Here is a 12,812-nt window from a genome sequence, read left to right on the forward strand (position 1 = left end):
GGCATCTGTTCTTCACTCAGACAGGACGGTGTTAAAGGAGCAGCTGCTTCGGGGGCTCTGGCTCACTCAGGTCGGGGGGAGGGATAGGTACAGACGCCAGGCAAGCCTGCGGCGGCAGAGGCCAGCGTGATGTTGCAGCAGTCTGAGGCGTGCTGTGTTTTCTTCCAGGGAAGTTGTCCCTGGATCAGAGGACCCTGGCAGTGGCGGGCTGCACCAGCTCCCGGGAGGGACGGTGTGGAGAGTGACCTGTGCTCGCACACAGGCTTTTTGGTGGCGGAAGCAGCAGCCTTAGCGTCTCATGCCCGTCTCTGGGGTCCGCGCTGATAGCCGCAGCTCGCGCCTGTCTCTGGAGCTCCTTTAAGCGGCACTCTTAATCCCCTCTCCTCGTGCAGCAGGAAACAAAGAGGCAAGAAAAAGTCTCTTGTCTCTTCAGCAGCTCCAGACTTTCTCCAGGGCCCCCTCCCAGCTAGCTGTGGCGCATTAGCCCCCTTCAGGCTGTGTTCACGCAGCCAACCCGTCCTCTCCCTGGGATCCAACCGAAGCTCCAGCCTCAGCTCCCAGCCCCCACCCGCCCCGGCCGGTGAGCAAACAGCCTCTCAGGTTGGTGAGTGCTGGTCGGCACTGATCCTCTGTGTGAGAATCTCTCCACTTTGCCCTCTGCACCCCTGTGGCTGCGCTCTCCTCCGTGGCTCCGAAGCTTTCCCCCTCCACCACCCGCAGTCTCGGCCCACAAATGGGCTTCCTAGTGTGTGGAAACCTTTCCTCCTTCACAGCTCCCTCCCACTGGTGCAGGTCCCGTTCCTATTCTTTTGTCTCTGGGATTTTTTTTTTGGTTTTTTTTTTTGCCCTACCCAGGTACCTGGGGAGTTTCTTGCCTTTTGGGAGGTCTGAGGTCTTCTGCCAGTGTTCAGTAGGTTTACTGTAGGAGTTGTTCCGCATGTAGATGTATTTCTGATGTATTTGTGGGCAGGCAGTTGATCTCTGCGTCTTACTCTTCTGCCATCGTGAAGCTCCTCCTCCCATGGGTTATTTTAAATGAAATTGTGCTGTTACTGACATGGAATTAGAATTTTTTTCCATATAACTACAATTAGAAGAGGATGAATATCTGGAGGTTGCCAGTTGAGTCTTTATTAAGCTGCATGTCATTGGGCAGACAAATAATCCTGATCGGTCCTAAGTTTCCTCATCTATAAATAGAGAAGTTTGGGTAAAATTATCCTTCAGATCCCATCCCCTTCCAGCAATTTATAAGTTGTCCAGTTTTCCAGGCTCTGGATTCTCAAAGACTGATGCTAATAGAAAGAGGAAGTAGTAGGATAATTGAACTTCACAGATAATCCCTCAAGTTGTCTAAAACCTTGACCACCATGCATTCATCCTTTTATTTCAAGTGCTGACAAGTAGATGTAATTGACTGATTTGAGCTAGATCTTCCTTCTGATCTTATTTATCCTCAGGAGGAAAGGACTAATGAGCAGAAAAACTGCCAAACTGGAGGAGACATGAAAACAAAGCCATTGGTGATTTGTAAGTTGGTTCTTTCTTGAGCTACTGAAAGTGTCTTCAGTTTTTCCTCATGCTTTGAAAAGGTGTGTTGCTGAAGGACACTTTGCAAACCAATTTTCTGAAAACAAAGTGACATGTTCCATGCAGTGGTGAGTCGATGAGGTGAATTAAAACAAAATAAAACAAACAAAAATCCCTGCTTCCCTCCAATCTTTCTGTTGTTTTGTAAAGTCACATGGACATCATTTTCCTTTTCCATCAAATGGAAGAGCATTGATAGTAGAGGGAGGGTAAACAGATGCAGGCAGAACTCAATTCAGAATTCATTAAAATTTGATGTTTTTACCTTTGAGGATTCAGTTTGAAATCTATATATTTGGGGAAGGATAGATAAAAAATATGTGGCTTCCTTAAAATGGGGGAAACTGTTCTAAGTATGAAAGTTGGAATATATTATAGAAAGAATAAGATATCATTTAGTATACAGAGAGGAGATGATAAAATGTTTCCCTAAGTAGAAAGAAAACAAAACATTTCCAGATTATACTTTCAGCAAAATACAAAAATGCAGATTATTTAAGTCATAACTGCAGTTTGCTAAGCTGGTTATGCAGGTACTATTTTAAGCCTTGCAAGTGAAGCTATATAGCATACTGTTTAAGGATACCAAATCCAGGTTTGGTACCAAATTCCAGAATTGGTCCTTAGTAGCTCTGAGGCTTTGGGGAAATAATATAATCTCCCTGTGCCTCAGTTTCCTCATTTGTAGAATAGATATAAGAAAATAACTACCTTAGAGGGTATTTCCGTGAGGAAGTAAACAACTTAATATATATAAACCCTTAGAACTGTGTCTCCAAATATTTTGTATTAAACAGTATTATTCATGAGATGATATCTAAACATATGATGTATGCATATCTTATTTCTGTACATTATCATCTCTTAAACTTCAAGAATTGCTATGAAATAGAAACTATTACACATGCCGCAAATAAGGAGCCCATGTCTTGCAACTAAAGGAGCCAGCGAGCTGCAACTAAAGAGCTATGGAACAACAATTAAGGAGGAGGCCTGATATGCAACTAAGACCCGGTGAAACGAAATTAATTAATTAATTAATTAAATTAATTAAAATTTAAGAGGGAAGTTTATAGCAATACAATCATACCTTAAGAAACAAGAAACATCTCAAGTAAACAACCTAAACTTACACCTAAAGCAATTAGAGAAAGAAGAACAAAAAACCCCAAAGTTAGCAGAGGGAAAGAAATCATAAAGATCAGATCAGAAATAAATGAAAAAGAAATGAAGGAATCAATAGCAAAAATTAATAAAACTAAAAGCTAGTTCTTTGCGAAGATAAACAAAATTGATAAACCATTATCCAGACTCATCAAGAAAAAAAGGGAGAAGATTCAAATTAATAGAATTAGAAATGAAAAAGGAGAAGTAACAACTGACACTGCAGAAATACAAAGGATCATGAGAGATTACTACAAGCAACTCTATGCCAATAAAATGGACACCCTGGAAAAAATGGAAAAATTCTTAGAAATACACAACGTTCTGAGACTGAACCAGGAAGAAATAGAAAATATGAACAGTCCAATCACAAGCACTGAAATTGAAATTGTGCTTAAAAATCTTCCAATAAACAAAAGCCCAGGACCAGATGGCTTCACAGGCGAACTCTATCAAACATTTAGAGAAGAGCTAACACCTATCCTTCTCAAACTCTTCCAAACTATAGCAGAGGGAGGAGCACTCCCAGATTCATTCTACGAGGCCACCATCACCCTGATACCAAAACCAGAGAAAGATGTCACAAAGAAAGAAAACTACAGGCCAATATCACTGATGAACATAGATGCAAAAATCCTCAAAAAATACTAGCAAACAGAATCCAACAGCACATTAAAAGGGTCATACACCATGATCAAGTGGGATTTATCCCAGGTATGCAAGAATTCTTCAATATACGCAAATCAATCAATGTGATAAACCATATTAACTAATTGAAGGAGAAAAGACATATGATCATCTCAATAGATGCAGAGAAAGCTTTTGACAAAATTCAACACCCATTTATGATAAAAACCGTCCAGAAAGTAAGAATAGAGGGAACTTTCCTCAACATAATAAAGGCCATATATGACAAACCCACAGCCAACATCGTTCTCAATGGTGAAAAACTGAAACCATTTTCACTAAGATCAGGAACAAGTCAAGGTTGCCAACTCTCACCACTATTATTCAACATAGTTTTGGAAGTTTTAGCCACAGCAATCAGAGAAGAGAAAGAAATAAAAGGAATCCAAATTGGAAAAGAAGAAGTAAATCTGTCAGTGTTTGCAGATGACATGATACTATACATAGAGAATCCTAAAGTTGCTACCAGAAAACTACTAGAGCTTTTCAATGAATTTGGTAAAGTAGCAGCATACAAATTTAATGCACAGATATCTCTTGCGTTCCCATATACTAATGATGAAAAATTTGAAAGAGAAATTAAGGAAACAATCCCATTTACCATTGCAGCATAAAGAATAAAATATCTCGGAATAAACTTACATAAGGAGACAAAAGACCTGTATGCAGAAAATTATGACACTGATGAAAGAAATTAAAGATGATACAAATAGATGGAGAGATATACCATGTTCTTGGATTGGAAGAATCAACATTGTGAAATGACTATACTACCCAAAGCAATCTACAAATTCAATGCAATCCCTATCAAACTACCACTGGCATTTTTCACAGAACTAGAACAAAAAAAAATCACAATTTGTATGGAAACACAAAAGACCCGAATAGCCAAAGCAATCTTGAGAAAGGGAAACGGAGCTGGAGGAATCAGGCTCTCTGACTTCAGACTATACTACAAAGCTATAGTGATTAAGACAGTATGGTACTGGCACAAAAATAGAAATATAGATAAATGGAACAGGATAGAAAGCCCAGAGATAAACCCACACACATATGGTCACCTTATCTTTGATAAAGGAAGCAAGAATATACAGTGGAGAAAAGACACCCTCTTCAAAAAGTGGTGCTGGGAAAACTGGACAGCTACATTTAAAAGAATGAAATTAGAACACTCCCTAACACCATACACCAAAATAAACAGAAAATGGATTAAAGACCCTAATGTAAGCCCAGACACTATCAAACTCTTAGAGGAAAACGTAGGCAGAACACTCTAGGACATGAATCACAGCAAGATCCTTTTTGACACACCTCTAGAGAAATGGAAATAAAAACAAAAATAAACAAATGGACCTAATGAAACTTAAAAGCTTTTGCACAGCAAAGGAAACCATAAACAAGACGAAAAGACAACCATCAGAATGGGAGAGAATATTTGCAAATTAAGCAACTGGCAAAGGATTAATCTCCAAAATTTACAAGCAGCTCGTACATCTCAATATCAAAAAAACAAACAACCCAATCCAAAAATGGACAGAAGACCTATATAGATGTTTCTCCAAAGAAGATGTACAGATTGCCAACAAACACATGAAAAGATGCTCAACATCATTGATCATTAGAGAAATGCAGATCAAAACTACAATGAGATATCATCTCACACCAGTGAGAATGGCCATCATTAAAAAAGCTATAAACAATAAATGTTGGGGAGGGTGTGGAGGAAACGGAACCCCCTTGCACTGTTGGTGGGAATGTAAACTGATACAGCCACTATGGAGAATAGTATGGACATTCCTTTAAAAACTGAAAATAGAACTACCATACGACCCAGCAATCCCACTACTGGGCATATACCCTGAGAAAACCATAATTCAAAAATAGTCATGTACCACAATGTTCATTGCAGTTCTATTTACAATAGCCAGGACATGGAAGCAGCCCAATTGTCCATCAACAGATGAATGGATAATGAAGATGTGGCACATATATACAATGAAATATTACTCAGCCATAAAAAAAACAAAATTGAGTTATTTGTAGTGAGGTGGATGGACCTAGAGTCTGTTATACAGAGTGAAGTAAGTCAGAAAGAGAAAAACAAATACCATATGCTAACACATATATATGGAATCTAAAAAAAAAAAAAAAAAGTTTGTGAAGAACCTAGGGGCAAGACGGGAATAAAGACACAGACCTACTAGAGAATGGACTTGAGGATACGGGGAGGGGGAAGGGTAAGCTAGGACAAAGTGAGAGAGTGGTAGTGTATATATGGACATATATACACTACCAAATATAAATTAGATAGCTAGTGGGAAGCAGTTGCATAGCACAGGGAGATCAGCTCAGTGCTTTGTGAATAGCTAGAAGGGTGGGATAGGGAAGGAGGGAGGGAGGGAGATGCAAGAGGGAAGAGATATGGGGATATATGTGTATGTATAACTGATTCACTTTGTTATAAAGCAGAAACTAACACACCATTGTAAAGCAATTATACTCCAATGAATATGTTTTTTTTTTAAATAAAGGTTTATAAAAACAATTTTGACAATAGCAGAGAGTACCCTTTTCATCTCTGAGCAAAAATGCATTTCATTATACATACTTTCTCCTAAAATGAATAAACTGGTCACTTAAGCATGCTCTGTTTATTTCCTCTATTATACTAAAACATTCTCCATGTCTTAGGAAAAAAAATATTGTGTGGGATTTTTGGGATAAGCAGGTGTGTGGATGGAACAACACAATAATTAATTATCCTAATGTTTGTGTCAATGACTCGTATAAAAATGTACTGAAATCCCATTTGACATGGTAATTGAGATGTACAATTCAGAAGATAAGAAATGAGTGCTTCACAAATGTATGGAAAACCTTGTAAAAAATAAATAAATTCAAATTTTAAAAAAATTTATAAAAAGAAACTATTATTATTTCCCATTGAGAGGGAAATGGGTCCCCAATTCAGGTCTTTCTGTCTGAAAATACTCTGTTCATTCCATCGTGTCTACATCTTCACTCAGGCCAAGGTGGAAGTCACAAGTGACAAGCCTGGCTTGGGTCCCAGCCCTCAGAGGATGAGTCTTGCCTCAGCTTTTGTTTTAATGTCCCCCAACAACTGATTATAAATGTTGCTGTGATTCTTGCAAGGCTTTGGATGTGTTTTGAAACCAGTTCTCCAGGCTTGTTTGAAACTCATATTTATTTTATTGCATTTTTAACAAACTAAGGAACAAACAAATGTTTGGACAACAAACTAAGGCTTATATATTATTCAGTACAATAGGGAAGGATTCCCTACCTTATCTGGTGGAGAAGGATTAATTTTTTAAAAAGACTCTTTTCAGGATCATGGGAAGCTTCTACTCTTCTAATGTAACCAATTCACAGTCTAGCCAGTAAAACAAGACTATCTGTTTCTTCTCATCCTCTCAAATTCTGGGTTATATTGTTTAACATTTGAAAGCCCATGGACTAAGCAGTTTCTTTTTGTGCGTATAAAATAGGTCGACTACCTTTTTATATGTTTATTTATGAATTTGCTTTTCATCTTCTGAGAACTGCTTTTTTAAATATATTATCCATGTTTTTAATAGATGATTTGTGTACTTCTTATTGGTCTTGATGTACTATTTTCACATTAAGAGTAACATCTCTTAAAAAAAAAAAAGAGTGCATGTGTAGATGTATAACTGATTCACTTTGCTGTATACCTGAAACTAACATTATAAATCAACTATACTCCAATAAAAATTTAAAACAAAATAAAATAAAATTACCCTGTAAAAAAAAAGAATAAGAACTATTTGTACTTTATTTTAAAATATGCTTTCTAGCCTGTTATGATATCTTTAGCCTTTTAAAAATCATAAATTCAATACAGTCAAATTTGTTTTTGATGTATCCTGAATTTTTTAAATTGCTTAAGACCTTTCTTTCACTGACAGATTTATAAATATTATCTAAGTTTTTCTTCTAACACTTTAGATTTTTTAAATATTTAAACATTAACTTATTTGGAATGTTTTATACACTCTTAATTGTGTTTCCTTCCAAATGAATAAGTAATTATTCTTGCACTATTAATTAATAAAATATTATCTTTCATTGGAATTGAAATACTAGTTTTACTATATACTAAATATGGGGTTTCATTAATTTCTAGACTTTATATATTCCTTTTCTTTGATTTGGTTATTTTGGGGTGAAATCTATATGGTTTTAATTACATGGTTTTATACCAAGTTCTAATACCTGGGAAAAGTAAAAACATACCCCTTCATTAATCTATTTTATCTTTCTTTTTTTTTTTTTTTTTGCTTAAGGATATTTATCGCTATATTAATTTTTAAAAGTTATAGTCAAGTTAAAACAGCATTATAATGAAAATTGCATAGAGTCATTAATTTTTGGAATGATTGATATTTATCTGAGATTAGTTATTCCTATTCAGGAACAAATAGTTTCTTTTCATTAGTTCAGGTCTTATTTTATGTCTAACAAAAATATTTTGATTGCTTTCATATAGATTTTGTGTTCTTCTCTTTAAATGTATTCTTTTGTGTTTCTAGATTATGTCTATTGTAAATTGTATTTTTTCATTTTTTTTCTAACTGGTTATTACTAGTATAAGGGAAAACATTAATTTTGTATATTTATATTGAATTCAGGCACCTTATCAACTTATTTTATTAATTCTAGTACTTGATTTTTTTTCCTAGGACTTTTCTTATTTTTCTCCCTGCTTTCCTTCCTTCCTTCTTTGCTCTTTTAATTCCTTTCTAAAGCCTTTAATCATACTATATTCAAATAAATGTTATTTTATTTTCTAACATTTATATTGATATTCTTTATCTACTCTTGTCATGTTATCTAACACCTCCAAAATAGTAGCTGACATCTCTGCTTTATGATTAACTTTAGTGAACGTAACTTTGAGCATATCTTCATTTAATTTGATGTTTGCTATTAGAAAATAGTGTTCCTTGTATTAAATGTTTTTCTTCTATTTCTATTTTATGTGAAGATTTTTTTTTTTTTACCAATGGTAGTTGCCTTACTGATAAAGTTACATAATTTTTCTCCTTTGACAATTTTTGTCATGATGAATTATTAGCATAGATTTCCTGATACTGAATCATTCTGTAATCTTGGTAATGGGTATATTGTTCTTTTCATATTTTGGGGGATTTTGGATTTTCTTAGCTATCTTTTCAAGTTTTAACATCTATATTTATAGGTAAAATTTACATGTTTCAATTTCTTAGTATTATCATTGTAAAGTTTTGATATCAAGCTTAAGCTTTATTCCTAAAACAAGCTGGGAAGTTACCCTATACCATTTAGAACTTTGAACAAATCTTGGAAGTATCTTCAATTCAGAGGTTATTTAGAAATTTAGCAAGGGATTAGAGCATGTTTCTCTTTTAATTGGAATAATTTTATCTACCTTTATGAACTGTTCATATTTTCAACCTTTTTGAATCAATATTAGTCTATATTTTGATAGAAAACAGCAAAATACATATTACTTATTCTACATATTTAAATCCATTCCCATGCAATTGCACATCTGCATTCATACATACTATCTCATTTCTGATAGTCAAATTTTAAATTTTTTTCTCAATTTTACTTATCCTTATTCGTCATTGATGTATATATGCTTTATTATTACTTTTTATCTCTATTAACTTCTTCTGGAGTACTTTCTAAGTTTTCCCTAATTTCTTAAAAAAAAACAACTTTAATTCTCTCTCAACATTTTATTAGAATATATTATAAATCAAGTCATCTATTCACAAAATAATTATAGAATTGTAAGAAACTGATACAAATAAACCTCATAATAGATTTTACATCCTGCTATTTTGAGAAGAAAAGGATCAATGAGACCAGAAGTACACAAAGAAGCTGGTCATGAGAGATGTAGCTTAGGGGTTGAAAGGGGAAAGAGAATGAGCAAGATTCCCAAAACTATATGAGCTAATCAGTATTTCCACAAAGAGATTTCCCAGTTAGTTCATTATGGAATCATCATTTGTGTTAAAGAGAATTGAACTGTTCCTGAAATGGAGAAGTCATCTTGGGAACTAATTCAAACTGAAGGATTGTTTCCGTGTCCAGACCCTGGCTTATGTTAAACTTTCACTTTTCTCACTGGATCCAATAAAACCCAGGCTCTCAAACAGAATAAGAAGAAATGCCTGTTCGTTGCAAGGTCACAAATGCAGCTTTGCCATTTTGACAATAACTCTAACACCAAACCCACAAATATGGTGACAATGTGATGCAGTTCTGCTTGAGGTGGAGAGAGACCTCATATGGGCTTGAAGGAGGATCATACACATCAATAGCCTGTACACAAAAAAAATTCAACTCAATGAAAATGTTCAGAATAAATGCCCCTATTTTGAGATGAAAGAGGAAAAAGGGAGGGATTAATTTCCTTCAGATATTTCTCTTTGAAAATGATAGTATATTAAGAGAATGTAAAAGTAGAATATTTAGTGTTTTCAAGACCAGATTTGATCTATATAAGCATCAATGGACTTCCCATGTTCACAAAATAACAGAACAACTACCTCTGACCCCAGTCTTTATTTGTAAGACATGTAGCCTCAAATAATGGGATAAATGGTTTTCATTCAGGAGAGAGAAACCAAAGGAAGCATTTTTGTCTTTAAAGAGCCTTTTGCCTTAATTCAGAGGTAAAAAGAAAATGCAAAATGAAAGGACCCTTCTATGTCATGTCAGCAGATATGTGATATTTCCAATTTTATTTTCACAATCTCTCATAAAAACATAGTCTCAAAAGTGCAGTTCAACTCAAAAAAGAAATTGCCCAACAATTATAGATTCATTCTATACAAGGTGTGTGGTTTCTGGAAAATGCTGCAACAACAAAATATTCCACACTTTGCTACCATTTTAGTGAATCATAAAGAATTTCTTGAAGGCCTAGTGCTTGGTAATAAAAAGTAATCTTTGCCAATATATTCATTAGACATAAGGCATTGTAAACATTAGACCAAAATATTTCTTGTTCAAACTTTTGTAATTCCAGAGACTTCCTGCAAGTTTTACCTATGTGAAGGAATTTGCTTACAAGTCATTACAAACAACTTGGTTTTTTTTTCTTCATGAGGAGTGTAAAGGGACTAGTACTGAAATGTTGTAAGATAAATGTAATGCAAAAGGAGAAGTTGAAATTGTTGACTATTTTACTTATAAATACTGAAATGAGAAAATTGAGAAGGCTGAATTTTTCTGCCACAGCATTTTTTAAATGCTCACAGTGATTTATTGAAACACAATTTACTTGCAATAAAATGCATAATCATAATTGTATATCTTAATTCATTTTACCAAATGCATACACCAGTGTACCCATCACCTGGTTAATGTATGGAACGTTCTACTTGAAAAAGTTCTTGTCTGCCCTTTTCATTTAACGCCCCTAAAAAGCAATCATTATTCTGATTTCCAGATCATTGATTAGTTTTGCTTGTTCTTGACCTTTATATTGATATAAATATGTCTATCTTCTTTCACTCACGTTTTTGAAAATCATCCATGTTGTTGCATGTATTAGTGGTTTGTTCTTTTTTATTGGTGTTCCACTGTATGATATTCTACAAGTGCATTTATCCAAACCCCTATTGATGGGTATTTGGGTTGTTTCCAGTTTTCAGCTGTTATGACTAGCATACCTTGAATAATTTGATACAATCCTTTTTGTGAATATATTAATTTATTTATCTTGGCTATATGGTTAGGGATGGACTTGCTGAGTCATATGACATGGTGGCATTATCTCATTTTTATCTCAAAATTAAAGTTTCAGTTACAGTACTAATGAATTTTCCCCTAGCCCATCACTTACTTGATGTCCACCACTCTCAAATATTTTAGTGGTGTTTCCATGTACAAGAATATTCTCTTAAATAATCATTAAATAATGAAAATAAAATCAATATTTTACCACCATCTAAAGTTCAAATCCTATTCAAGATTTTCAATTATCCCAATAACGTATTTTACAGAAAAACAGTCATGTCCAGAGTCATGAGTTGTATTTCGTTTATATGTATCTTTATTTTAACTTTTATCTGGAGCCTTTTGTAAGTCTTTCTTTTACTTGCATGATCTTGATACCTTTACACTACAAGCCAGTTATTTTGTAGAACATCCTTCAATTTAGATTTGATTAGATTCAGGCTATGCAGCTTTGGCAGGAATATCACTGATGTAATGCTTCCTATCCGGTCCATGTGTTTTTGACTTGTCCCGTATGAGATGATGCTCACTTTGATCATCAGACTGAGGTGGTGTCTGCCAGGCTTCCCACCATAACATTACTCTATTCCCTTTTCTATTTAACAAGGATTTTATGGGGAGGTATTTTGAATCTACACAAATATATTATTTCTCATTCAACTTTTAATTTATTATTTACATATTTATAAAAAGATGGCGTCATGTGTTCCTATTATTTAATGGGTTATAATTCAATTCATTCATTATTTTGATGCTGAAATTATCCTAAATTTGGACAGTGTAAGTGCTTCCAGCTGGCTTCTGCATCCTTTTGATAAGCCCCCTCATTCTTTGAGCACTTTCTTATTTTCAAATACAAGATGTTCCGGTCTCATCTTGTACTTTCCCTGCCCTGGCTGGAATCAACCAATTTTCCATGGTTCCTAGGTTCTTTTTGGTGGATCACAGTATTTAGAAGCTAAGATCTGCTTCCTGGGTGTGCTTTTCTACTCCCAGACCCGTTCACTGGGATGGACAAATGCATATGAATGTTCACACATATACATATGCACACACATTTACATCTATATTTTGTTTTTTATAGATGCTTTTTCATGTGTTTTCAATACCTCTGATGCTAATCCAACAACACAGGCTCAATTCTAGTTTTCTCTATATCAATATTTGTAAGCTCTTTCTCTGACAGTAATAAATCTGGTTTCCATTACCCTTAATATTTAGTTATTTGATCAATTCTTCTGTATATAACCAATATTTCATGGTCACCACTACCGCCACTATATAGATGCTCACTTGACTCCACTCAGGCTCCAGCAGTGCACTCTGGGCTGTCACTGCTGTCCCCATGTTTGGATACCCTCTTCACCACACCAAACTCCAACCACTTAAGTTGGCTACCCCCGTATGGGAGCTTCCTTACCCTAACTGGTTTCTGATACCTGGAGATGGACCACCTTTTTAATCTATTTGGGCTCTGACACCGTACACTTTTCCATCTCTCGGAATGGGCAATCTCAACACCCTGCTTGGGCCCTGACACTACATGCCAGGCCATCCCCTCCAAAGGGACACCTTCTTTATCCAGCTTA

Source organism: Balaenoptera acutorostrata, chromosome 5 (assembly GCF_949987535.1).
Source record: "Balaenoptera acutorostrata chromosome 5, mBalAcu1.1, whole genome shotgun sequence".
Taxonomy (NCBI): Eukaryota; Metazoa; Chordata; class Mammalia; order Artiodactyla; family Balaenopteridae; genus Balaenoptera; species Balaenoptera acutorostrata.